We start from the raw sequence: 23,993 nt of genomic DNA, 5'->3' as shown, positions 1-23,993 counted from the left end.
TCAAATATAAGGGAGTCCCTGGGGTCACCCCATCCCTTCTGTTTGAGAACTTTGAAGCAGTCCAGGTACCAATACCTAAACCATATTTATTCCTGTTTGTCATTTAAAAAAACAAATGAATGACATGACATACTGGGCCTGTCTCCTTAGTGTCACACTTGCAAATCACTTTACCTGACCAAATCAGTATGAACTGGACTTTGCCAAATGTCAGTCGACCATGGTAATAACAAACAATGGGGGCTTTGTTTGGAACACTTCGTTACGGCATTATGTTTCAATTATTTCTTGTTTATTATAACATTTTATTGATGCAAAAAAATAGTATATTTTAATTTATTTTACTTTAATTATTTATTGAATTATTTCTGGGCCTACAAGAATTTTCGTTTATGGTTCATTTTAAAGAAAACATATCAATCTTTCAAGATGTGTGAAGCCTAAGAATGTTTAACCAACTGATTTATAATCACCTGTCTTTTAAAACCAAACTTGGTATGGAGTGACATCATGGACTTATGGGTGAAGATGGGTTCATTTACATTGATATATGAGTTGATTTTGAAAACCTTGATGACATTTAAATTAATTTGCCTTAATAATCATTCATTTGTTCGACATAAACGTTCATTATACGAAAGTTTAATGTTTGTTCTTTCAAATCTTTTCAAAAATGATAATGAAGCAACACTGCCACAGTTCGTATTATGACGTTTACCTTGGTTTTTGGTTAACTGCATACAGCGCTAACAGTGCTTTTGTTCCTTTTTTACCTATAAATTCAATCTATAAAATTTACAGCAAGCCACCAAACAGCCTGGTATTCTATAAGATCAATATATAATGAGAACAAGTTATGAAATGTTTTAAAAGAGACTATCTTAATTTAGCCTATACTGCAAATTTTGGTGTTTTTTTTACTTATTAATGTTACAGCAAAACACCAAACTACCCAGAAACATGTTATTCTGTAAGATCATGAATGATTAGTTATTAAAAGTACCAGGATTATAATTTAGTACGCCAGACGCGTGTTTCTCTACAAAAGACTCATCAGTGACGCCTAAAAAAGTTATAAAGCCAAACAAGTACAAAGTTGAAGAGCATTGAGGATCCAAAATTCCAAAAAGTTGTCCCTAATACTGCGAAGGTAATCTATGGCTGGGATTAGAAAATCCTTCGTTTTTCGAAAAATGCAAAGTTTTGTAAACAGGAAATTTATAAAAAAAGACCATATTATTGATATTCATGTCAACATCGAAGTACTGACTACTGGCCTGGTTATGACGTCGGGGACGAAACGTATACACGTATGAATGAGATAGCTGTAGAGTAATATGAAAAAGTTACATTTTTTTTAAAGATGTTTATCTGAATTTTGATTTTACTGAAATTTAGCCTTTTCCCACCTATTAATAAAAATCTATAAACTTATAGACAGTAGTACACCAAAATGCCAAACCAAACTGGAACTTTGTAAGATAAATATATAAATGAGATAGATGTAGTTATATGAATATCCAAGTTGATTTGAAAAAAAATAAGAAAAAAATTTAAGATGACTATCTGAATTTAGCTTCAACTGAAAATTTTAGCTTTTTCACCTTTCACCTGAAGGCAGAGTTCTAGTTACAACTTTGAATTTGAGTCACCTCTTGGGGTAGAGTTTGAGTTAGATTCGAATTAAATTCTCATTTAGATTAATTAAGATTTCGAGTTGAAATTCGAGCTATTATATATGTCTTTTGAGTTCGTAATTAAATTTTCTATCGCGGAACAAGGGCTTTTGCTCGGGATTCCGAAAAGAGGGCTCCGGGATATGCGTACTAAATAAACAATGTTGCAGTATACAAAACGCAACATAGGAGTTGAAACAAAGTTAGATGTGTTGTGATTGCCAATGAGACAACTATCCACCAGAGTTTAAATGCAGTGGATGTAAAAAAAGAATCATATATAGGCAACTGTACAGCCTTCAACTCTCCGTATAGTCAGCTACAAAAGGCCACCATGCACTATGTGAAAAAAAATATATTTCTTAACAGATTTCAATATGTCGTTTGTTTAATGTGCTTTGGATGGGTATTGCCAAAGTTAAAGTTCAAATTAAAGTTTGAGTGATTGTTCAGAGTTATTTGGTATGAAAAAGGGGAACGGCAGACAACAATAAAAAAATTAAATCTTAAAAATTTTACAGTATTTCGGACATAATTGGGATATCCCCAAACCGCTTGGTCCTGTTGATCCGAAGTTCTCGATAGAAGCAGTATTATAATATTTGTAAAATAGTCCACGGAATGCTGTGTCTCGCTTGATATTGCTGCTTTCAGTGTTGATCGGCTGTACATTCATCGGTCAAAACAATTTTTAAAATTTTCTGAAGATGCTTTTTCTTGATATTGAGGAAAAACTCTTATACAAATTTTAAAACACTTCCTGGAGGTATACATTTAGCATGTCAAAACAGTTTAATTCGGTTTTATTTAACTAAAAAAGAACTGTATGGTTTCAACAATGAACAAAACCCATACCCCATAGTAAGCTATAAAAGGTCCCGAAATGACGCCACTTTCGACGACGTTGTTGTGTCTAACTGCCGCTACATTGATGTCGCAGACTCGACACAATTCAAAATACTTTTTTGTTAACAAATGATACATTTCAAATTAACTCACACTTTAGTCACAGGAAAAATGGGGGAGGGGGGCTCGGACTAAGCGACAAAGCATCAATACTATAAAATAAGGATTCTCCGATTTATTTTTAGCGTTAATGATCATTTGAACATATATACGAATATCAATCTATTACTTATAATCAATTGAATTCTCTGATAAACCTCGTACTAATTGATAAATAAACATTTTGGAATATCTGTTTCACATGTGACGGGAACATGTTCCAGTTGTTGTAACCATAATACCTTCATCTTTTACTCGAATGTGAACTTCAAAATAAAACCACTCGAATGTGATTTTCAAAATAAACCAAACCAATCGGTTGGTAATTTCGCGAATAACACGGCGGGTCCCACACGTTGATTAGAATCTCCTTACCTTTCTGGGGAACCCGAGATCACCCAGATGGATTTAAATTACCCAGTCACACTGATCTAATATATAATGAGTAAGCCAATGGAAACTGTTTTTAAGCCACCGCAACTTTACCGCAACCGAAAGGGGGCATAGTGCTTAACCAAGAAATTCAAAGTTGTAACTATAACTCTGCCTTTAAATGTGACTCAAACTCGAAGTCCAACTCGAAACTCAATGCTAACTAGAACTTTGATTCTAAGCATGACTTGAATTCAAAAACTAACTCAAAGTTTAACTCAAAGAGCAACGCGAACTTTAATTAGAACACTAATTAGATGGATGACCACACGCATTCCAAGCACATACAACATGGAAATCTATCTAAAAGTAGAACAGGGTTTTCCGAATTGGTCACGTGGTTTTACCTCATCAAGTAATGGGATAACCACATCAAAGAATGACAGGACCATATCAAAGAAAGACAAAACCACATCAAATAATGAAACAAACACATCAAGTAGTGTAAAATCGTCAAATTTTGAAACATCAGTACGTAATATTAAAACCATATAAAGAAAAGACAAATCATTACTACGAAATAACAAAATCACATCATGTAATAAAACAACTACATTACTTAAGTCAAATACACATCAAGTAATGTTAAAACCACATTGACTAATGACACAACCACATTAAATAATGGTGAAACAACATCGAGTAATGACAAAACCATATTGAGTAATGACAAAACTATATCAAGTCAATACGAAACCATATCGTGTAATATCGAAATATCATTAAGTAATGACTATTCCATATTGAGTTATATTAAAACATCATTACTTAATGTCAAAACCGTATTATGTACAGACAAAATATCATTAAGTAATAATAAAACAACATAAAGTAATATCAGAGTTCCACATATTTAAAAAGCTGTTGCGTTCCATATTTATGATCAGCTTGATAAAATACACGACTGAAGATAGTCTTCGTCTGATATATTTATGAATTCAAAACATGAATCGATTGATAACTTACTTAATATTTAGTTCGTATAGTTGAGTATTTGGTTTGTTAGTTTTTTTTTGACGTTTCGGAATTAACCTTTGTTTGAGATGGGTATTTAAGTTATATCTGTTTGCTGTAGATGCTATGGAACGCCTAAATTTAGTCAAATTCTAGCGGTTGTAAAATGCAAATTACAGTTTCAGTAACAAAGTTGGTAGTATATCATTCGTGCTGGTTTGGATTAATATTGTTTAGTGCAGTGGCGTATTTTTATTATATATTAATCAGGATAATCTGCATAAGGAATATGAGACCCATATCCGATATTAAAATAGATGTTGTGGTTGAGTTATAACACGCAGTTGATATTTACTCTATGCTTTTTAACATGTCAACGCAGTGATGTTAAGGCAATTTCGCCGAATTTCGCGGAATTTTTGCCAGGGGTAGGTAACTCCGCAATTACCTCATTATATATTCCTCAATGGCGGATTTCGTAAGCAGCGTCCATCGATAAAATTGTAAAATACAAATTGCATGCAGGCATGCGGATAAAAAAGGGATACTGGTATGATGTCATTTGATTATTAAAACAAGATTACGGCATTTTTTTGTTGAAAATATATAATAAATGGTTGCAATAGATGTTTTTATTGCCGGGATTACACACCGCCTACTTCCGAGTAGCAACCAATGAGAAGCCGATCGTCCCCAAATCGCCGTCATTAGATGTTTGGAAGTTTGCAGAATAGAAAGCACCTTGCCGGAGCAATTATTTTCTCTAATGTGTGAAAATATACCGACAAAAGTAAGTGACAGCTACAAAATATGTAAGCATTAATGAATGTAAATTGTTTACTTTGTAATTCATCCATTTTAGTAGATGAAAAAAGGTGGAGAGTTAGATAAAAACAAGTTTAGCTTTGGCAAACATGCTACACGTGTTCAGATGGGAGAAATTAAAAAAAGTATAATTGACTTTCATTTTTAAATTGATAGAGGAGCGGATGAAATTAATTAGTATATATGCTACCACTTTTACCACTTGCATTCTCGATAGTTACGGCACTGTCAAAGGGTTGCTTCGTAAAAATTGTTATTTATTTGTTGTGAGCACCTGCTTGTCCTAGTTCAGATAATCATTTCTGGTGATCAATTTATAATTTTATTATCTAGTAACAAACAAAAAAATCAGCCTATCAATATATCATAGATAAGAATTAAATTAGCCTTACAAAAGTCATAATTTATTTAATTAATTGATATGGATGGAGGAGGATTTAACCCACCTCCCCCCCCCTCATTTTCTAATAACATATTTAACCATGCCTAGACAAAACTCTACCTTATTCTGTATGTGCATCGGAAGTCAGTATGCGAATATCATATTTGTTCTTTTGTAGTCGTGTTGATAAATTAGGCTGTCAGTGTTTTGTTTGAATTTGTTTATGTTTTGTTTTGTCTGGGCCTTATTTCATTTAGTTTAAATAATTATGACGTCTGGCAAGGCTATTTTAATTTATTTTTTTCTGGGACACCTTCCTAGCGTCCAAGATAAAAATTAAAATAGCCTTGCCAGACGTCATAATTACTTGGACTAGGCCTTATTTTAGTATAATAGCTTGGTACAAGTTATGGTTTTGTTTTGGTCACTGGTTGATAGGCATGTCTCATTGCAATCTGGCGGTAACATATCGTCTTACTTTAGTCAAAATAATTATGACCGCTGTAAAAAAAAATATTCTGGGACACCCAGACAATAAGGGACGACATCAAAAGATCGATGTAGGATAAAAAAACTTAAATCAAATAGTTTGGGGGTGGGGGTCAACATTGCTGCAAGTTTTGTTAATCCAAAATCGATTTTACATACATGTATATCCCTATTGGTCAATCAATTTTTCCAAAATTAAGTTAAGAGGGGGGATGTAGGGGTTGGTGAAAAAACTATGTGAATCAAGTTTTTTATCCTTCATTGAACTTTTGATGTCGTCTCTAATTAAAACACATGTACATATAACCTTGCAAGACCTGGTTCCTTTACACATATCATCATTGGTATTATGTCCTGCTGGAATAGGTATATATTCTGCACCAAAAATCTTTCTGACTACTAGTTTGAAGTAAAATTGAGAATTGAAATGGAAAATGTGACTAAGAAACAACAACCCGACCATAGATAACAGCAGAAGGTCACCAATAGGTCTTCAATGCAGTGAGAATTCCCGCACCCAGAGGCATCCTTCAACATATATATTATGTATATACTACAGTGTAGTTCAGTGATAACGAAAAGACCTGTTTTCCGTCATTTTATTTATATGTTTTAAGCAAAGATTTTTAAAACTTGCTAGTTCAACTTTTTATATACTTGTCGAGTTTATCTTACTAGTGCCTAACAGTCACTGAATAAGTCTTTTTTTCAAATTCCAGCTTTAGAATATGTGAAAATATTGGGTAACTATCAATTAAAGTCATTAAAGTTCCAATATTGGCTTTTATCGCACAGCGGGTAAATTATGACGTGATTGGTTTAATGCCGTCACGTGGTGACCCCCTATGAGACCATAGTAGGGGGTTCATGGCACGTTAATGGTGACATCATCTATTAATGTTGTGTTTCATTGTTGATTTTTATCAAAACGCAGCAGAAAAAGTCTAGCGTGCGATAAATTCGTTATACGGTTAACTACTGACCCCCTATGGATCCATAGACGGTGAATAAAATCCATAAGGGTCCCCCCCCCTTTTTAGGGGATAAAATTGGTTGATTATATAGGGAATCACTTGGACCTCAAAAGGGTAAAATCTGACTTCCCAAAAAAGGTCCTTAAACAAGCCTCTCTTTCCTTGTTATAAAGGACTCCCAACTGCTAACTCATTCATATGTACATAATATATGACCTGTATACTGCTCTATCTAAAATTCATTATTTTGATAATTAATCTGGCGTTTTTGTCTCAAGGGTGGGTGGTAAATACCGCACCCGGTATTTACCAGTGGTATTTACCGCCCCGGACAATACTCCCCAAGTGGTCAATACTGGCAAATACTGGTCAATTGAAATTTTCATGGTTGTTTTTACTATTGATTGAAGTAATAACTTGATAAAAAGTTTAATATACTTATATTGTATACTTAAGATATATATAAAAATTTACATTTTATTTCAACATTTATACATCACTATATTATTTTCTCCAAAATGTATGATTTTACAGGTAACTAAAATTAAAAGTAAATAAAACTACAGGTAAATGAAGTTACATGTGTCTTTTTACCTATCACCTGGCATTGCTAGGTGTGAAAAATTATTTACTAAAACAACAGCCCCCAATAAAAGTTGACATTACATGGGTTGAAAGTAATAAAAGTGATATTTGAAGACTCCCTTAAACAATAAATTATTTCCTGTCTATTTAACTGTGTGACAAAACCTTCTTCATGCTGGAAATAGAAATTTCAAAGCAGGGGCAAAACGTTTTTATCTTTTACTACACATTGATCAATATAGATCCCTGTTTGAATTTACAATAGAAATGGAATTGAAAGCATTAAAAATGATTTGAACACTTTCTATATTTAATTATTGATAGTAATTATAATTGACCAGGTAAAGAATGGTTGATATAGTAATGACCACTCAAAATTTCAATCGACCAGTATTTGCCGGTTTTTCCCAGTATTTGCCAGTATTTCCCGGTAATTACTGTTATTTACCACTGGCATGGTCAATATTGACCACTTTTTTGCCAACCTTGTTTTCTCTGGTATCAGTTTGCAGTAAAAATGTAGCAAAATCTCCCTCTAGATGTCCGTTGAATATATTGTTGGATTTTTATCTCCTTTATCTATGCTGTATGGTCATTTTATATATATTTTTTTTAATTAAATTGCTTTACATTTGTTATGTCATTTCACATGTTTCATGCCTTTCAGACATGTAGCTTAGTTATGTATGTGCCTGTTGCAAGTCCGGAGCCTGTAATCATGGTAATTCAGTGGTTGTCATTTGTCTATGTGGTTACACCTGATCCTGGAGTCCCAATAAAGGTCCTATTCCTCCCGTATGGGTTTTTCTCAATGTTGAAGGCCACACTGTGACATATAGTTAAACTGTGATCTTCTCTCTGAATTTTTTTTTCCTGATAATTGGCACATCTTCTGATTTTATATGTATAAATTATACAAATATCACTAATTACAATTTAATCCGGATGAGTAAAGTTTTGATTTGACTTGTCGATAATATGAGCCCTCTTACTACAAAGTATGGTTTCAGCTCATTGTTAAAGGTTGTATATATTTACCTAGAATTGATTAAATCAATGTCATTTGGATTCTTTTGGATAATTTTTCTCATTGGCAATTATACCAAATCTCCTGAATTTTATTTTGAATTTTTTTCATAATATTATTACAAGCATGAGAAGTAAAGGTTGTTTCTGTACAAACATGCATTGGACATCTGAAATTTTAGTGCCTGAGAGTTTTCATGAAGTGAAAGTTCAAAAGAATTCCAAAATTATAATATGCTGTGGATTCATCTCTTTTTTGTGTTTTCTTGCATTTGTAGTTTGTTTAAAGCTTACGTACTATCCTAAGGAGGATTTGTATTCTAATGCAATTATTTTGTATCAATGGTTCTGATTGAATGACAGTAAGCGTAAAATTCTCTATCTCCTAAATTTGCGATAGTAAAACTACTGATGGACATCCTTAAAGCTTCAAATACAATACAGTTATCTCTTAATTTTATTGAACATTTTTTATTAGGTTGACCAATGAAATCTTTGAAATTGACTTCCAACACATCCAAAACTGAATCAACATTTTTATCGTACACAGTTACCTTTTTTTAATTTCTGGAATATTTTTGTTTCCACAGGGATTAATATTTTATAACCATGATAACCTTTATGGAGCCATTTATCACCTGCGCTTGAAAAGAGTGACAAAGATACCATAGGGACAATCAAACTCGTAAATCTAAAATAAACTGACATCGCCATGGCTAAAAATGAAAACCATGTGTAATTTTACATTCTAATATGACGTGCTTCTTTCGCTTTGTAAACAACACCGTGATAAAATTCTCGATACATCTATACTTAGCGCAGACTCCAAGATGTACACAAATGGCTGTTTAAATATGCCTCCCACGTAAATCCACATGTATCGTAACCTATGTGTAAACGGTTGTTGTTTTCGCTGTGTTAACAATTACACTTGAATAAAACCCTACAGAACATTTATTCTGATTCTGATGCATAACAAAAAGAATTTACACATTAGAGAACGGAAAAATGGACAAAAACAAAATAAATTAAAATTCCGTGAAATTCCAGTAATGATTTTTGCGCATTAACGTCATTTCAAAACATGACGTCATACGAATGAAAACGTCAAAGCTGAAGGTTTTTCTATTGCGTTTACCTTCTAAACTCAGATACAATTGCATTAAAATAAAGTATTGAGGTAGGTGTTGCTTGTTTTCTGTTCTATTGCATTATTCGCACATTTACTGATTTCAGCATGTCAACATCGCGGCTCCTTGGTTACAACATGTCAACAGTTAATTTGACGGTAGCTTACGATAAAAAATGTAGATTTAAAATTGCAAATGTTGGGTTTACTGAGAAGTAAAAAAAGTAATCACATTTTTTTTCTAGCGGTTAGTTAAGAAATCATTCATGCAGGTTTATTAGCCGATTTGTTTTACATTTATCGAACAGTGGGTAAAATAGAACAGCCACACACAAGGTATACCCATCATCGCTTCAGATTTTTAATGGTCGTATTTGTCCTATTAGAATCGAAATAATTCATGGAAGCCATATATTTGTTGGAAATTTACACATGGCCTGGGCCGTGATATTCGTTAATTTTATCCCTCGCTAACGCTCAGGATAAAATTCGAATATCACGGCCCAGGCCATGTGTAAATTTCCAACAAATCTATGGCTTCCATGAATTATTTCTTAATTAAAAGTAGCATGTTTCAATTTATATTCAAGAATCACAGTTCGAATCATAAAATAAATATATATTTCAGTTTATTTTTAAAGCAAATTTATATATTAAAGTAAACTATAATGAAGATGATAGACAGAATCTTCTTTTTATTTACAAATTTATTATATAATCTGAAAAATAACACTCAACTTCTTATGGTGGTTCACTCTGCATTCAGAAGGTTACTTCCATATTTATTGAAGCTACCTTCCTTCCAGGCTTGTGACTGGCAAGATTTTAAATATCTTGGCTGCATTCCCCACCCACCACCACATTGCAAAATTCAGTCCAAGAGAATTTATTTTATACTTTTAACTTTTATCAAAATGGCTGTGTAAAAATTAGTTAAATTTTCTATCTATATGTATTAATTGTAATTTTTATAACAAAATGATTACATAACTTTCCCATGTTTGAAGCCAACCTTTATTATTTTAGTCTGAAGAAACAATACTGATTTCAATTACAAAATGTACTTGTTATTTTTACGTTTTTTTAAACAAATTAAATGCAGTTAATCTGCTTGCTATCATTTGAAGAATATGGTTACATGCAGACATAATTGATATTTTTTAAACATTGACCTATATTTAAATTTATAAGAAAGAAATGACTTACTCTCATATTTATCATTTACTCTACATTGTATTTATAAAACTTTATATATGAGGAGAGAAAAAAATCAGTTTGATTTAATATCCGAAGTTCCTGAAAGTGCTTGACTTGGACTGATGAAATATTGCAAGACAAAATATAGCATGAAATGTAGCATTGAGAATTTTTACACAGCAAGTAAACCCTTAAATGCCACTCACATCTTCTCTGAAACCACTGTTTTTATTACTTCTTTTTTGAAACGACTGTTTTTATTGCACCTTCAGGCTTCTTTGAAACAAATAAACTAAATAATTTGCAATTTAAAAAAATCTTTTATAAATTTTTGCTATATTGCCAGTCATTCTGATTTTATTGTTGGCCTTTTTTGTAATACTTGGTCCTTTGATTTATTTTATTATTTTTTCGATCGTTATTTGTTTATATGATAATATTTTAAACTTAACTATTCAAAAGGAGAAATTTTTAATGCACACAAGAACTGTGTACAAAACATTAACATCTTTAAACTTTATTTAATGATTATAAACATCAAATTTTAGTAGATTATTTATGAAATCGTAGATGAAAAGTTAAAACACTTTTCTGACATTATTGAGTCAAGTCATATCCATTAATTGTTGTCAAATCAAGAGAAAAGTCATATTCGGTAAACTATGTTGTCGTATCCCAGGGGTGTCTGGTACTGAAAGTCTAATGCAGCATCCATCTAGCAAGTATGTACAAGGGTCTCTGTCTAAATTCTAGATACATGGTTGATGAGGTGTTTCATGATCTTTGTGTCTCTTCCAAAATTTCCTTCTGAGCAAAGAATTTGAATAAGGGTATAGCGTAGAAAACCCACACTGACCCAAAATTCTTTCAGAACCCTATCTATGACCTAGCTTCTCCTATATATGGTATAGCGCGGAATCCCACACTGACCGATAGGATACTAGTCATATCTGATAGTTAAAGGAAGGACTCTTAAATTCAGATGTTGTCTTATAACTTGTTTAAAAATACTTGTCCTGTTGCATGAATATATGTGTCCTATGGGTTGAACTGAGAATTTCTGCACCCCTGGGATTATTGAGTAGATCATTGTCATATCAAGTATATTAGTCATACATGTATTAGGTAATTTTTTGTCATATCCTGACAGCGGTATCATCCTGATGTTATTGGAAGCTTGGTATACGAATCTCTGGTTGTACTCATGGCAGTAACTTAAGTACAGGTAATGAGGTTGATGCTGTATTCACTGTTTTAAAAAGGAATTTAGGAAAAAGATTCCAACCATGCTTATTATTAAACCAAACTTGAATTTAACATTCTCATTATACACCTAAAATACATGTATTTGAAAATTGTATTTGAATCAAACTTTCAATTGTATGAAACTATATTGAAATCAAACATGTTAATGACTTCTATTCCTTACACTTATAAGTCTCAATATTATATTCTTGATAGGTTGTTCTTCAGATTTACAGGTATGCAGTCTCCTGGACTTAATTACAAAATATATTAATTTCAAACAGTTTATACTACAGATGAATACAGTATCAGCCCTGTCTGTCTATTGAAGAGTTCCCCTTCATAAATCCTTTCATATTAACCACAAGATCTATTTAAAAATACAGGGGCAGGCTTTGAAAATGAATATAGTTGCAACATGGTTTAAGTAAATGCTCCTATCGAAGGTCAGTTTGTGATTAATGTTCACATAGAAGAGCAGCCATTAAAACTACCATTTGTTTTGTCTCTTTGTTGTTTACATGGGATGCTGTCGGCCTAATTTTTTTATATTTTGCTTTAAATAGCACTTATCGGGCAATAGATTTACTGATTTGATTTGAATCTTGCTTCCTGGTATAGGTTTTGCTCATTTTAAAGGCCCTCCCAAACAATAATCTACAATTATATTCTATTCTGATTTTATGACTATACATGTATTGTGAACAATAAGTGTGTCATTTGCAATCCTATCACATTACCTTATTCTTATCATACTAATATTAATGGGAAATTACATTCCAGTCAATCTACCAAGAATAATTGTGTCATTTGCAATTATATCACATTTCCTTATTCCTTGCCTCTTTCCAGCCCTTATCATGATACATCTGCAGTAGAAATTATTCTGAGGATTCAACACACATATTTTAGTAGTTTGTTATTATTCCCCGTTTCAAAGTTTTACCAGGGTATGCTCTTAACAACCTGCCCCCTTCCCCTTTTATATAAGTTGCCTTTATGAAAATAGCCTTATGATCCAAGCCACTAAGGGTGCACATACAAAACATATCCAGTGCACCATTTTACATATTAAAGTACTCTATATAATTGTATGATTGGTCAATTCACTATTAAATGTGCATTAATGTAGTGGTTATTGAGTATAAATTAAAGCATATAACATTAATATGTTCTAGTCCTAATATGCATGTGATATTTGCCACTTGCGGTTAAACAACTGCCAAGATGCTAAAGAAATATGGAATTTATCTGAACTTAAACCCATGTATTTGCACCTGTTCTCAATCAGGAACCTGATGTTAAGTAGTAGTCATTTGTTGATGTGGTTTTTAAGTTTTTCTTGTTATTTTAAGACTGTTGGTTTTACCATTGAAATCATGTTTTGGACCCTTTATAGATTGCAGTTTTGTGTGAGCAAAGGCTCTGTGTTGAAGACATCACTGACCTTTAAATACTTTTACAATTTGTGACTTGGATGAGAGAGTTGTCTCATTGGCACTCACTACCTATTAAAATATAAATTCCAATTGAATCATGCTATGATACATATATTGTGCCTACATTGGATGTTTTTAAGAAATAACAAAAGTCAAATGCTATAAAACAGGCAGTATGATAAAGTAGAATTTAGAAAATTGCCTTTTCTTGAATTTCTTGTGCTCCATGGTGACGAATAGCTGCTTACATCTACATGTATGTCCTTTTAGTCATTGCATTGTAGCAATTGGCAATCATACCACATCTCTTTATTTTAAAACTTAAGTAGGTATGGCATTTAGTAATATTATTTTATATGCAACATTTAAACATTTTAAGAATTATTATGTAGTGCACTGGACATTAAAAGTAGTACACTCCCCAGTGATCAAGCAGCTTTTGAGCAATCTCTTTGTCGGCTAACAGATTCTCCCTGTTCTCCTTTCCCTCATCTTTTGCTGTTTTATCTTTCAGGGCAAAATACCTTTTGCTGACCTCAATCTGTAGCTTAGAGAAAGATTGATCAAAAGCTGATACGAAGGATTTATGACCAGGGTGTTTTAGCTTCAATTCCCTGTACTTAATGCAGTCATCCACATCTGATGATGGGCCGAGTAGTTGGACAACCAGATCGAATGTTGTCTTCTTTCTACGTGGTGCTGAAGCATAAAAAGGTAAATACTATCACAGTAAAATTATACTGAATTTTAACGTATATCCCTTTTCACAAGTATTCTTTATTTTTTTTTTTTTTTAATTTAGTCAAATTACAAAAATAGCTACATGAAAATGTATGTTTTATTCCTAAAATATTAGATGCTGCATACCTATCATTCTAATAATAATCTTTAATTTAGCACACAACTTAAGCTTGTAACAATATTAATTAACAACATGCATTATATTAATCAGTGATTAAGTTTTGTATTTATAGTTACTGTTTTGTCACAAAATATTGCCAATTTTCTTTATTTTAGCTGAGAAAGTTTATATAAGGAAACCTTTACTTATCAGTCTCAGTGTTCGAAATTTCAGATTCGAACAATTTTCTTTTGCACGTTGATGGTTTTCGGTTAACTGAAAATTAAAAATAATGGTTTCATGTATGGAAAAGGCAGATGAGACAGCAATCCAACAAAACAAAGTAGAAAAGTATTTCCATACATGTAATTTCGGTTTATTTATATATATATACAATAATAAGACACTAAAGAATGAGAGTCTGAAGTTTAAGTAAAATGACTATATATACCTGGTATATATTTCGTTGGGTGGTAACACTTTCATGGACACTGATGTTGCTAGGCTGTATAGTCCACTTTAAAACTGAAATTAAACATATATTAATTTGGAAACCTGTCAATAGATATAACTAAATAGATTCCTTTAAAATAGTTATTAAATTTATGATATTATTAAGGCTATTTCATTAAATGCATGTAGGTGGGTGATGATTATGCATAATGGTAAACAAAAAAACCATGGAATAATTAAACTTCTACCCTCCTACCATTTTAATGGAGTAGCCTTTACAGAAACTATACATGCTATATGATGTTGAGTTATGAAGTAATATGAATCCAGGAAGTTTGAACATATATAAAATTATATGTCATTAACAGCTGCTTATTGTTTATATATTTGTACAAGAATATAAAAAAAATGTTTTATTAAAGGCATCATGTAGGAACAATGTATGTATGTTAATGATGCAGGAATAAATCCATCATGTCCATCAATAAAAAAAAAGCGCAGAAGAATTTTAGAAGTCTTTTTCATGCTATGCCTACACTATTATTAGGTAGGAATGTTCATGGTGTGGGTGTCTGTATGAATCTGTTCTCTTGTGGTAAAATACAATTTTGTTCTATGTTACTTAATGGTCACATCAATTTGAATCTCTACTTGATTTGAATTATTTAATTACCTTTAATATGTGATTTGTACAAATGTTTAATGTTGTTGTTCTCAAGCAGTTTCCTCTCTCTTTCCTCTCTGGTCTCAAGTTCATTTTCTATGTCTGGAATTTGATCTGGATCTATGATAAATGTTAAGAAGAAATAAAATTTATGTAGATTACTGAAATAAAATTTATGCAGATTACATAACATTTTCTGAAAGGAATGTTAAACTAAAGTGTCAACAAAAAGGGCAAAATATGATTAGGATATTAACCTGTAGGCTGTACCTTTCTTGCATGAAGAATCTTAAGTATTTATAATCCTGTGTTTTTAATATGCTAAATGAACTTTATTGGTGATTGAATTTATATTAGATAAACAATCAAATGAAGTTAACACGCACCTTTTAAGAACATAATCATCATATTAATACATTATTTCCTTTGTAGTAATATACCTTGTTCTAAATTCTTTTCAGGCGAAATTGATGGTTGATCCTCGTTGGCAGGTTCTTTGGTGCCACTTCTGCCTTGAAATTCTATGGAGAATAAAAATAAACAGGTAAGGTAATTATGATGCTTATAATCATACTGAACAGACACAGTTTTTCTGTCCAATATTGATTTTGTTGATCTTGCTAAACTCGATAGACATAATTATATATACATATGCTATACAATTGACATGAAAGACAGTACACAAATTGGAAAATAGATATAGGAAGATGTGGTGTGAGTGCCAATGAGACAACTCTCCATCCAAATAACAATTTAAAAAAGTAAACCATTATAGGTCAATGTACGGCCTTCAACACGGAGCCTTGGCTCACACAGAACAACAAGCTATAAGGGCCCCAAAAATTACTAGTGTAAAACCATTCAAACAGGAAAACCAACGATCAAGTTTACTTTCTCCATATCAAAATAAGAAGATAAAAAGACACATTTATAACTTATTATACAAAGAACTATTTCTTTGTTTGTTTTTTTTCCCAGATTCATAAAATTTGTCTATCAACTAACATGAATGGAGAAAAACAAGTTTAACTTAAGGTAGATGGGGTGTCTTAATTGTATTTTATAGAATTTTTTAATAATTGGACCATAAATCATAATCTACGCCATAGAATTTTGAGATAACCTATGAGAATATAACTAATAGTATGCTTTCAGTAAAGAAAAAGAAAAAATGGGGTCACCAGACCCGTTTTCTTGCTACATAATAAAACAGGTAAATTCCTAAAACATTCCATTGTTAAAGTACCTTAATCTGAATTATCTGCCCGTGCATTTGAGTTGCCTCCCCTTATGTGGCAAAATTAGAAAAAAAGTAATTTAACAAAAGTTTACTGTTTTTTGTAAAATGCAACCCTCAATATGATACAACATGTCATTTTCTATATTGAAATAAAAGTTCTTACACATGAATTACCTACTACTCTCAAAATTTGCACATTCTATTAAAGATCTAGACCTTGTTTTCTGGTATTCCGAAATCCAAGATGGAAGACGACACCCTATCTACCTTAAGATTAATCATTGATATTAGCATGATTGTTATAGTATTGAGAAACATTTTACTCTGTCATTTACCTTGTACAGGTATGTTGTGCTGGTAGTTGTCTGTTGACTCAGATGGCAAGTCTACAAAAAAACATCAGTACATGTAGTTTCTGGTAAGTTTATACAGTATTAAGATGCAATTTTAAGGAATGAAACAATAACATCTAAAAAGAATTTTAAGTTATTTTTCACTTAACATTTATTACTTTAAGGCATAACTTTCATGACTTGAAATATTGTCAAACAAGTAAGAATTAAAATGTATCAAATACCAGATTTTCACAAAATAATCATGAAATTGTTATTCGAAAAAATAACTAGATTTCCAAATATATGTATGATGATGAATATATAATATAAGGTCTTTAAAACTTCCAGCAGCAAACTATTTGCAAATTCAAAGTGAGAACATGCAAAGCAATATTCTAAAGTAATGTACATTGCTTTGTACACGATTGTTATACTGAGCTGGATTTTAAACATGCTTGTAAACAAGGAACACAATTAATTCCAAACATGAACAAGCACGTCTTTTCTTTATATCATTAATAATAAAGTTATTTTGGATTGATTAGTAGAGATGCAGCCAAAAAACAAAAGTTTATCAGTTTAGAAAGGTATATATAACAAAAAATTCAGAATTTTTGCAAGAGTATTCAGTTATGTCTGGACCTGATTTATCAAAAATATTATAATCTAAATTGTGATGTTGCTTGGGAAATTTTCATTGCATTTCTCATGAATAGTCTTGAAATATCATCAATAATATGATATTTTGGAGTTGACATTGGTTTAAACAGTTTATACATACCTGTCTCAGTTGGTGTTATATACACGACTTTGCCATCTTTGTCAAACGTCTTAATTCTTTGAAGTGGTAATGTGATGATGTTTCCTTTATAATTTTCTATAACCTTTTCCCAGATGTCTTTCAGTTGTTGATGTTGTTTTTTATAGGAGGATGACCTGAAGTGGTGCATGTCTGGACCTTCATTGTGAAAAGGTTCATCATCAGGGCCATCATGGAAGATCATGTTACCATCTTCCATATGCCACCAAACTCCTTCGCCAGGTAAGATGTAATCACTTATCCTCTCCAGATGGCTTTGTATTAAAATAGGTCTTTTATTGAGAATGGTTGAAGGAATTAAAGTTCTGGGTTTGGCCTGAATTTGTTTCGCGAGCTTTTGAATAATAGATTCTTGAATGTAAATACTGTCTTGCTTGCTGGATTGTTGACAAGTAAATCGAAGAACTGCGTTGTCGCATACGGTTTTTGGTTGACGGTTACTGGTGTTTTCTGAAATTCTTCGGAGATCTCCAAAACATCTTTCTTCTTGTTCTGTTACGAGGGACCTTAAATTAAATATTCTTTGAACTTCTGCAAGATGGATGGATACACTGTGGAAATGACTACCAAAAAATTTCCTTGATGTCATTTTAGACGGGACTCCGACAACGTTTCTGCAATTTATCGCGAGAAGAACGCTTTGATTATATAGCCTTAGTATCTGTTTTGGAGATCTGGTGTTGTACTTAGAATACGAAATGTTGGTTATTTCAAGAAGCGAATCAATCATCTGTCTTATGTTTGGATCAGTCTGTTGTGAAGAAGCTAACAAATGGGATAATTTTACTAAGTATAGGCGCGCATCGGATCCCTTTATTTGATTTTTATCTCCGATGGTGTGTTTTGAAAATTCCTCTTATTCTTTTTGAAGTTTTTTGTCGCTTATATGGGATGGTAATTCAGTTATAATGTTCTGTATAAAATTGGAAAGATCATGTAATGGTTCCTTGCCAAATATTTCATAGTTGTTTAAGTTAAGATGATGGGTTGAAAGAGTAGGAGTTGTTGTCATTAGAGTTGGTGGTCTGCAAATTCCATGAAGTAGGGCGGATAGATTTTCTTGTAGTTCAGGACGTAACATGTTGTGAATATCAATATCTCTGCTTTCTAGTTCTTCTATGAGGTCGTCTTTCTTTAAATTTTGGAATGGATTTAAATTTCCCTTTTTCAGTTCTTCGAAACATCGTGTGGATCTTATTAAACCAACTCGTTCATCTAGTGTAAGAGGTGAAATGCCATAACAAAGAACAAAATTTCCATGATCATTCGCGTGAACTCCACATACACAGGGATAATTTCCACCTCTCTGCTGTCCGATTTCAAATTGTCTTGCAGGACCGTCACCGCTGAATACGCGCATTACATCAAAAATTTTAATATTACCATTGTCTGCTGTGATAGGTTCCGATAAAATTTGGAGGTCTTCAATTCTAACTGCAGTGTAACTGGATTGTTCTACGTCGCTGCTACCTGATTGGCCGAAAATATATAACTTTGGTTTTTCTACTATACTTTGAACATTAATTGGCTTACGGTCTTTATACTTCTCTTGGTACTCTTTATCAGTAAAATAGTTGGCAGGATCATATAGCCATGAGATGGTGAAACATACATAGGAATGGTTTAAGATGCAGCTGTGGTCGTGCCATAGTTTAATTTTTCTTGTTCTTTCAGTGAGTTTTAGATGTTCTATTTTATCTGAAAGAGTTCCTGCTGGTGGTTTTTGTCCGATCCTGATATAACGAGATGTAAGTTGGTCCATGGTTAAGCTGTCATATTCCTGGTCACTAAAATATCGTAATACTCCACTGCTTACCTGTTCCTGCCAAGCTATTCTTCTAAGTCTAACGAGGGGGAATTTTCTACCATGTATAACTGTTGTTTTCTGCTGCAATTTTCCATCTGTTATTGTCGTTGAAATGATGTCCTTTGGTGCTATTTCTTCTCCTAAATACAAGTCTCCGGAAGCTATCTTTACCTTTATATCTTTCTTCAAGTGGGATGACTGCCTTGGAGTAGGGAGGGAAATCTTTGTTCTGCTGACTGTAACCACTTTTTTTGCCCTCCTTACCCTTCTAAAATATGCCCTTTGGTTTTTATAAACTTTTGATTTGAATTTGATGGTGTTTATTCCTTTGCTTCTAGCATATTCCTGTATAATTTGCCCCCCGTTTGCAGGAAATTTGTCGTTGCAGGTCATTTGATATTTACGGGCTAGAGCTGTCCAGTTGATCGTGTCCCCTTCATTTTTGGATTTAATCTCTGCTAAAAATTCTGTTCTGTCAAATCTGTAAGAATCAAATTGTCCATGGTGGTTTTTGTGTTTCCTCTTACCAGTTTTCTCTTTCTCTAGACTCTTATTTACTCTCTGTTGGGCGTTGTCTTTGGTTTCAAAAAAATTGCCGAGGCGAATCCTGTCATGCTCACGGAAGGAAATTGATGAAGAAAGGAAATTGTTAACGTCATTTCCTCCGTCGGTGAAAGATTCATTGATTTTTTTCTGCTTTCTTGCATAACTTTAATTTTTGTTGATTGCAATTCCTTTGGTGTTACTGGTGGGGAAAGCATGATAGAATCTGAAATGGGTCTTGGAAATTTCATATCTAAACGTTGCTCTACTATGGGTTGGATGATGTTGACGATTGATTTTATGACTTTCATTCCCTTGGTAGTGGTATTGCTGTTTGGTGATGTTATCTTTAAAATGTTTTCTGTCCCTTGTTCGTAAAGCTGGTGTGCATTTTCAAAATTAGGTGCTATGGATTTATGAAGAGTTGAAAAGTTGTAGTGAACAGTTGAACAAGGTCTACAGTCGACTAGCTGGTGTTGAAGCCTTTCATTGGAGCTAAGTGAAAGCCAATTTTTAAGAGAAAAATGGCCAAGAAAAGAATGCTGCTGTCCAGATTTGTTAAGATTTTGCCAATATTTCTTGTCTGAGAGATATGATTGTAGTTTTGTGGTTTTGCTTCTAATTTGATCGAAATTCAAATACATTTTTGGGTACTTTTCCATAAAAATTGAATAATTGTAGTATCTATCTTTCATGTTGATATTATTTGTCAGTCTCTCCTTCTTATTTTCTTTATCTTTTTGGGTATTCCACCAGTTTATTGTCTTTATATCTTTGGTGGATCTGCTGATGATCACTTTTGCAAAGTTACAGTAGTTCATCCTAAAATTGATTTAATTCATTTTGTAAGTATATATTTTAGGGGGAAGGTCTTGAAGGTTAAGGTTTAATATGCAATTTTAGATACATGCGATAGCTTATGGAATTTTGGTGATAAAAGTACACAAGTTGTCATAAACAAATAAAAAAAATGGGAATAAGCAAATATTGGCAACTGTATGCCCTTCAACAATGAGAAAAACACATACCATATTGTGGGTGGGCTATTAAAGGTAAAGAAAGTAATGTTTGTCTACCATACATATATACACTGTTCAGTCCTATCTTTCTCATGAACTATGTATAAATCACTTAATGAAATTTTGTATATTTTTTTAATTCATACAACATTGTTAAACTGTGTGAATTGTTTAGATTCATCAGTTGGTTATTAACTGTGAATCAAAGGCTTCTATTCAACTTGATGCTTTTAATAATTTCATTTGTTATACATGTCATATATATTTTTTCTAATTTGTCAATTTATCCCTTTCTACACCAGTTGTATGAAAAAAATTAATCAACGTGTGGTTCAATTGGAAGAACTGAAATCAATTCTGAAATCAATTGATTTCAGTTCTTCATTGGTTAAAATCCATTATAATGCAAATAGTTTGAAACGATACTTTTCATTGGACGTTGACAAATATTTTGAGGGGTTAGATTCCACGTTCTACCAGTCTGTAACTAAGAAAGCCACCATTTTGAATTCCGATATTTTTAATTTTTTGGGGTATGCAATTTCTCAAAAAATAAACAAAATAGTCACATTCTGAGCCTCAAAATCTTCTCTTTGTCTATATTGAAACCACTCTGAAGCGTACGAAAAGTAAAAATACTTCAAGCATTCATGTTTGGCATCCGGAGTATACATTTAACGTCACATTGTTTAGATGCCAATGACGATGCAACAGTTTCGTGGACTTTTTCATTTATAGCATTTTTAAGCCAAAATATTTATTAAATGAAATTTATTTTAAAATGTGGCATTAGAATGGAGATAACTGAATTGTATTTTAGGCTTGGCCTTTGTAAAACTTGATTTTCCTGTCGCAAATAACCGTTTACCTATCTCCGCTCGGTGTCGCTATGTAAACTCAATTTGCGACAGTAATATCTACGTTTTAGGAATGCCAAGCTTAAAATACAATACAGTTATCTCCTAAATGATGATGTCGAATTTTCTAGTTTTCCTCTGAATTTCCTTTTGTGACAGCATGAAAAAAGGCTACCATGTCTGATGACGTCACATACAATTAACATATCTTTTTGCAGATCAGTCGCAAAGAAGGAATAAATTTGTCTGCGTATTGTTTGAAAAATCATTAGAGAAACAGATTCCACCTCCAAATCTTGTGTAATATGATATTTATCCACTCTCGACAGTTAAATTTTAAATATTTACAATGCTCGGCGAGCCTCATGTTTTAAATTTTAAAATTTAACTGTCTCGAGTTGATTATTATAGTATCACACTCCATGCAGTGGTAGAATCTATATAGAATAATAGGTAGTTTCGTTTTTGATACTGACTATATCATATGGAATATCTAGACGAGCCCGTTAAGATATTCAACATGATATAGTCAGTATCAACAACGAAACTACCTATTATTTTGTTTATCGGTAATTATGACGTCACACAATGTATTGCCTAATATTTTAAGTGATACAGCAAGTACGGTGATACTCGAAAATATTAGGCAGTAAGATCAAAGGGAAAATATACGAATTACAGATAAATATATATATATAAATTTCATGAGATCGTCCCTGATTTTGGGTTTGGTTCGTGTTTCTCAATCTTTAAGTTATTTATGATGTCTTTTGTTGTTATGTTCTTTGGTTGTTTGATTTTTGTCTTCTAGTAAGTTTGAATTTACCTTTCCTATTTTCAGCCTCTCATTTGCTTATTTAGAAATTGCATTTGTGACTTGGGATTGGCACTAGAAAAAAGAATACTGTAATTTCTTGTGAAGAAAAAATCACTGTGCTGTTTGTGTAAACCACGATTATAAGATCAGTGGCATGCAATATGACTGCACAAATAGCATAGAATGATGATGATAGATGCAGTTTATAAAGTGTTATGTTTAGACTGCTGTACTTTGTATTTTATGTATTATACAGTATAGTTTGAGATATTATGTTATTCACTCAATTCTGTAATCATTTTATTTCTTATTTCAGACTTTCTCGAAACCAGAGTGTAGTATTTATGTGTTGCAGTCAACAGAGAAAAGTAACAAAAGGACCAAAAACTAACACTACAACTGAATTGTTTAAATCCGACATCCAAGTTTGCATTTGATGTACATGTATATTGCTTTATAGCTTTGTGTTACAAATTTGGTAATACAATTTCAGCGAAATGGGAAATAATTTTGATACATGTAAGACAATCTTAGTGAAATATAAAATGAATTTGGTATTAATACAATTTTAGTGAACTTGTGATATAAAAATATGAATAAAAAATTGTATCTCAAAGGTTAAATTTTTCACAATTGCTATAATATTATGTAAACAAATGACAGAGAAAAACAGTGTTTGTTTGTTTTCTTTAGAAAAATTAAGACCAAATTGAGGGATAGGTCCTGATATTGCAATCTCAGACTCAAGTTGTTAAGAAGAAAAAAAAAGTTGTAAGGCATTTATAAAAATTTTAAATGATATAAATGCCAATGAACATAATGAAACAACTTTTATGTCTGTTCTATGTTCGGTTTGTTGTCTCTTTGACACATTCCCCATTTCCATTCTCAAATCTTCATTTATACGACACAGAAATTAGCTACTTAAGGTATGGCCTTCAAAAATGAGAAAAAAACAAAACCGCATAGTCTGCTATGCTAAAAAGCCCAGAAATGACAAATAATGAATGAAAAACAAATATGATGTACAGCAACAAAGGACAACTGCTAAAGTACAGGCTCCGGACTGAGAACAGTCACACAGAATTTGGCAGGGTCAAACCTTCAACTCCCTTTATTTAAGGAATGACTGTTATATTTTTTTTGTCTATGAAGAAATAACATTAAAAAAAAATGTGGTGCACACGGTGCACACGTGTAAAGTGTTAACTGCCATTTAGAATAGGCAGAAAATAATAT

General features: G+C 32.2%; 2 long non-coding RNA genes across 4 annotated transcripts; one reads left to right on the top strand and one right to left on the bottom strand.

Annotated features, from left to right (window-relative positions):
• The first annotated feature begins 4,628 nt into the window (after nt 1-4,628).
• Nucleotides 4,629-23,433, top strand: LOC143083995 (uncharacterized). Of its 3 annotated transcripts, none has more exons than XR_012980971.1 (6): nt 4,629-4,857; nt 13,873-14,072; nt 15,749-15,860; nt 16,901-16,974; nt 17,819-17,933; nt 23,071-23,433. It is a non-coding gene; the product is annotated as an uncharacterized LOC143083995 (long non-coding RNA). The 3 variants fall into 3 exon arrangements; XR_012980970.1 differs by having other exon boundaries at nt 4,632-4,857; nt 15,778-15,860; nt 23,071-23,427; XR_012980972.1 differs by lacking the exon at nt 16,901-16,974 and having other exon boundaries at nt 4,634-4,857; nt 15,778-15,860; nt 23,071-23,424.
• On the bottom strand, nt 14,664-15,822 carry LOC143083996 (uncharacterized). The gene is made up of 3 exons (XR_012980973.1): nt 15,757-15,822; nt 15,326-15,436; nt 14,664-14,724 (listed from the first exon to the last, which is right to left on the bottom strand). It is a non-coding gene; the product is annotated as an uncharacterized LOC143083996 (long non-coding RNA).
• Nucleotides 23,434-23,993: the final 560 nt, after the last annotated feature.

The sequence above is a fragment of the Mytilus galloprovincialis genome, chromosome 7 (genome assembly GCF_965363235.1).
Source record: "Mytilus galloprovincialis chromosome 7, xbMytGall1.hap1.1, whole genome shotgun sequence".
In the NCBI taxonomy this organism is placed as follows: domain Eukaryota; kingdom Metazoa; phylum Mollusca; class Bivalvia; order Mytilida; family Mytilidae; genus Mytilus; species Mytilus galloprovincialis.
This window is presented reverse-complemented; position numbering and strand designations above follow the sequence as displayed.